This window comes from Macrobrachium nipponense, chromosome 11 (genome assembly GCF_015104395.2).
Source record: "Macrobrachium nipponense isolate FS-2020 chromosome 11, ASM1510439v2, whole genome shotgun sequence".
Classification (NCBI taxonomy): domain Eukaryota; kingdom Metazoa; phylum Arthropoda; class Malacostraca; order Decapoda; family Palaemonidae; genus Macrobrachium; species Macrobrachium nipponense.
In genome coordinates, this window is record NC_061087.1 from 34188287 (window position 1) to 34193286 (window position 5000).

At 54.5% G+C, this 5000-nt stretch overlaps 1 protein-coding gene and 1 non-coding gene across 2 annotated transcripts in view; both read left to right on the forward strand.

Moving 5' to 3' along the window:
- LOC135208456 (uncharacterized) overlaps positions 1 to 5000 on the forward strand; it is a 79436-nt gene that overhangs the window by 39309 nt on the left and 35127 nt on the right.
- Positions 879 to 960, forward strand: Trnal-aag (transfer RNA leucine (anticodon AAG)). Its single transcript has one exon. It is a non-coding gene; the product is annotated as a tRNA-Leu (tRNA).

A 5000-nucleotide genomic window follows, 5' to 3' on the forward strand; every position in this document is an offset into this window, starting at 1 on the left:
TGGATAGGACTTTAAAAACACACACACAATACACACACACACACACACACACTCACTCAACACCAGCTCGCGCAATTTACGATTTCCTTTATGTGACAGTTGCCTCCATATTTAGCGCGAAACATTTCTTGGATTCCTTCTCTGCTCGACTGATAACGATCCTAAGACCTTTATAAAACAGAGGACGTATTATCAGAATTACTTGTTTCTATTTGTCTGTCAGTAAACGCTGCTTGATTATTGTCTATTGTAAACAGTACAGCGATCTAAGTGAAACATTTCACATTTTGAATACAAGTTTACGGCAAAATAAAATGCTTAATTATAAGCATAAATGTATGAAATTTATTTTGAAAACTTTGATTGCACATAACTAGATAACATTGTACCTAGCATTAACAAAATGGGTGGGAAGACAACTCACCACATTTCAGTAAGTATCCTAAATAGTCATTTGTTTATAAGGATTTCATTAATAAACAATATGGATCTTTCCTAGATAGTGAGTCCCTACAAAGCTCGGGGTTCGTTATGAATAATATTTCTTGGGGGGCATTATCATTATGATATTTACAATCTTTTGTTTATGTTTTACGGCAAACCCCAACGGGATTGTACTGAACACGCCGCAAAGATGGTTGCATACCGGGTTAAAACTCTTGTGGGTCACTATCTAGCAAAGATCCAATATAATCTTAAAGAAGCTTGAAAAAGATTAGGTGAGTTACCCGTTTAGCGGAAAGATAGCAACGCTTCGGGTTACATAATGGCTATTTGGCAACTCTTCTGCGGTGGCAGATAAGTAGCGGGGAAGCCCCTCCACTACCTGAACAGTGAATTGTTCACATACCTGAACGTCTTAAACCAATTTATTTACCGGTAGCGTGGCCGAGCGGTCTAAGGCGCTGGTTTAAGGCACCAGTCTCTTCGGAGGCGTGGGTTCGAATCCCACCGCTGCCAGGAATTTTAGTAACAAATTTAAGACACCATTAAGGGGACCGCCTCAGTTGGGGGGGAGGGTACCGAAATATTGCCTGGAGCAAATATGTTTTGCTACCCATTTATAAGTCACCTAATGGAAAGTTACTACAAAAGGTTTCATAAATTTCTATCCATTCGTTTTTTTTATATTAATTTTTTTCCCGATTTTTAGATGCATTGCTTTAAAACCCTAAGGCTTCCTTAGTTTTTAACTAAATTTTAATTACTAAAGCAATTTAATACTCACAAAGAGTTGCTCTATCCAATAAATTGAGAAAGATTTAAAAAAAAATAAAATAAAAAAAAATTCATTGATATAAGAAAAATTAGTTTTTTTTATTTAATTACTTAATTCAAAAATTCATAAAAAATAGAAATTGGAATAATTTGGAAATTCTTTCAATTCTTTCCATGTAGAATTTATCAAGGATTTCAATGGTATTTGAATTTTGAAAATAGGACAACAAATAAAAAAGCCTTAGGGTTTTAAAGCGACCCATATACTGAAAAACATAGTTTTGAGATATCGCGTGTTAAAGTTTGTGTAATGAAATTCTCAGTGAAAACAGCATAGGCATCAATATAAAAATTTACTTAAGCTTGATTTTCTTATCTTAACAGCATACTTCTATGATATTTGGTCCACCCACTTTAAACAGTGATATTAAACACCCCCAGGGGGTGGGTATCATGAGGAACGACCCCACTCATTGTCGCCAGCTAGGCCTGGGAGGTGATGAATGCACATGCTTCATCTTGGTGTTCTTTCTTGTTATCTTTCTAAGTCTATTTTTCAACATTTCTCTCGCTAATGTACGCTTTCTTGACTGCTTCTTCCTGGGCATTTTGATGAATAAGCAAGAAAAAACGGACTTAGATATAAAGAGTACTTGACAACTCCGGCTCAGAAGTGAAGGATGTATTCAGCTCAGAACGTCACTTCTTTCCATAGTGTAAACTAAACTGATAACGAATTAACACGAAGATATGTGAGTTGATAGGCCCATTCATACACATACATCTCTTAAAACACTCCAAAACATCAAAAATCAAAATAGCATCACTGAGTAGTAATTTAAAATTAATATATATGATTAAACATGACTGGTACTGATACCTATCCCATGATGAAAAAATTAATAACAATAACAATTGTAAAGTATATCTTTAAGAATCTTCTTTCAAATCAAATTCATGTTCTCTGATGTTCTGGAATAACTGTGCATGATTATTATTCTGGAAAACATATCATTGGCAGGAGTAAAATGAGCACATGACCCTCCAGAATCTTTGATGCAACTAGCAGAAAGAAAAGAGCCCCATTAACTGTCCTTGTTTTCAGTCTGTTTCTTTGTTTAGTTTTAAAGCAAAGAGCAGTTAGAGCAAAATTGGCTTGGTCTGAAAAACTAGACTTTTTTTTTCCTCCTGGTCGTGGACCCCACGCCAGACAGCCTGACCAGGTCTTATCCCCACCAGGGGCCCCACCCAAGAGGACCAAGGATCCTCAACCCTGACGGCAATACCCAGTCGCCCCCACTGGGTGACCCCACTCCTGGCAGCCAAAAACCCATTTGCTTCCCCTCCAGAGGCCCCACCCCTGGCGGTCAGACCGAGTCTCCTCCCCGCCAAGGGCCCCACCCATGGTGTTCTAATCTGGTCACCTCCCCGACGGGTGCCCAAATACTGGTGGCACGACCTGGGGACCCGCGGCCGGCCCGGCCCGCCTGTGCCGGGACACGTGGCGGAGACCGCCCTCCTGTCCCTGTACCCGTAGCAGGCACTGCCCGCCCGTCCCGGGACCCGCGGCGAGCCCAGCCAACCAATCCCGAGACACCTGGCGGACACCGATCACCAGTCCCGGAACACGTGGCGTAAACCACCCACCCATACCGGGACCCGCGGCAGACCCAGCCCGCGCGTCCCGGGATATATAGCGGGCACTGCCCGCCCATCCCAGGACCCACAGCAGGTCCGGCAGAACCGTCACGGGACACGTGGTGGGCACCGCCCACCCGTCCAAGGACCCGCAGCGGTCCTGGCCCGCCCGTCCCAAGACACGTGACGGGCACCAGCCCGCCCATATCGGGACACGTGGTGGACACCGCCCGCTCGTCCATGGACCTAGAGCGGGCCTGGCCAGCCCGTCCTGGGACACATGGCGGACACTGCCCGCCCATCCCGGCAAAAGCGGTGGACGCCTACACGGCCGTACCGGAACACGCGGCAGGCCCGGCCTACCCATTCTGGGATGCGTGGAGGACCCCTGCCTGCCCCTCCCGGGACCCACAGCGGGTCCAGCCCGTCCTTCCCAGGACGCGTGGCGGACGCCTGCCCGCCCATCCAGGGACCCGCGGCGGTGTCTGCCACGTGTCCAGGTAGGGCGGTCCGGGCGGCTTTTGTCCGACACGGATCCCGAAACGGGCAAGTGGTTTCTGCCACGTGTGAATGGACGGGCAGACACCAGGAAGGCGAAGTCCTCCACGCGTCCTGAGACAGGCGGGCGGCCCGCCACGGGTCCCGGGAGGGCCAGACAGACACCAGCCGCCCGACCCGAGACCAAAAGTGGACCCGGCCCGCCCGTCTCGGGAACCTTGGTGGACGCCTGCACGCCCGTCCCAGGATCCGCGGCAGGCACGACCAGCCCGTCCCGGGACGTGAGGCGGACACCACCCTCCCGTCCCGGGACACGTGGTAAACACCGCCCGCCCAGCCTGCCAGTCCCGGGACATATGGCAGGCACCGGCCCACCGTCCCGGGACACATGGTGGACACCAGCCACCCGTCCCTGGAACCACAGCGGGGCCGACCCGACTGTCCTAGGACGCATGGCGGACCCTTGCCTGCCCCTCCCAGGTCACGCGGGGGTCCAGCCCGCCGTTTCCGGGACGCGTGGCGGACGCCTGACCGCCCATCCAGGGACCCGCGGCGGTGTCCGCCACGTGTCCAGATCGAGCGGTCCGGGCCCAACAGCAGTCCCGGGACAAACGGGCGATGTCCGCCGCGGATCCCGAGACAGGCAAGTGTTGTCTGACACGTGTGAATGGACGGGTGGACACTAGGCAGGCGGAGTCCTCCACACATCCTGTGACGGGCGGGCAGGGCCCGCCACGGGTCCCGGGAGGGCCAGGCAGAAACCTGAAGCGGACCCAGCCCACCCATCCCGAGACCAGTGGCAGACGCCTGCCCGCCCGTCCCAGAACCCGTGGCAGACTCGGCCCGCCCATCCCGGGACCATTGGCGGATGCCTGCCCACCCATCCCGGGACCCGCGACTTGCCCAGCCCGCCCGTTTGGGACCAGTGGTGGACGCCTGCCCGCCTGTCCTGGGACCCACAGCTGGCCCGGCCAGGCCGTTCCAGGACCAGTGGTGGACGCCTGGGCGCCCATCCCAGGACCCGCAACGGGCCCGGCCCTCCAGTCCCGGGACCAGTAGCGGACGCCTGGGCGACCATCCCAGGACCCGCAGCGACCGTGGCCCGCCCATCCCAGGACCAGTGGCGGAAGCCTGCCCACCTGTCCCGGGACCCACAGCGGGCCCGGCCCGCCCTTCCCTGGACCAGTGGCAGACACCTGCCCGCCCGCCCCGGGACCCCGCAGCGGGCCTGGCCCCCCGCCCATCCCAGGGACCAGTGGCGGGACACGGGCCTGCCCTCGGAGTCCCTGGGACCCGCGGGGCGGTCCGGGTGCCCGGGCCCGCCCATTCCCCGGTAACCAGTGGTGGAGCAGCCTGCCCGACCCGTCCCAGGACCCCCGGCCCAGGGCCCGGGCCCGGCCCGCCCATGCCCCGGGACCAGTGGCGGGAACGCCTTCCCGCCCGTCCCAGGACCCGCGGCGGGCCTGGCCCGCATCCCCGGAACCCAGTGGCGGACGCCTGCCCTGCCCGTCCAGAACCAGCTTCGGGCCCGGCCCGCCTGTCCCGGGACCAGTGACGGACGCCTGCCCGCCCACCGTCCCAGGACCCGCGGCGGCACCCGGCCCGCCCATCCAGGGATCAGTGCAGATGCCTGCCCCCCCCCGCCC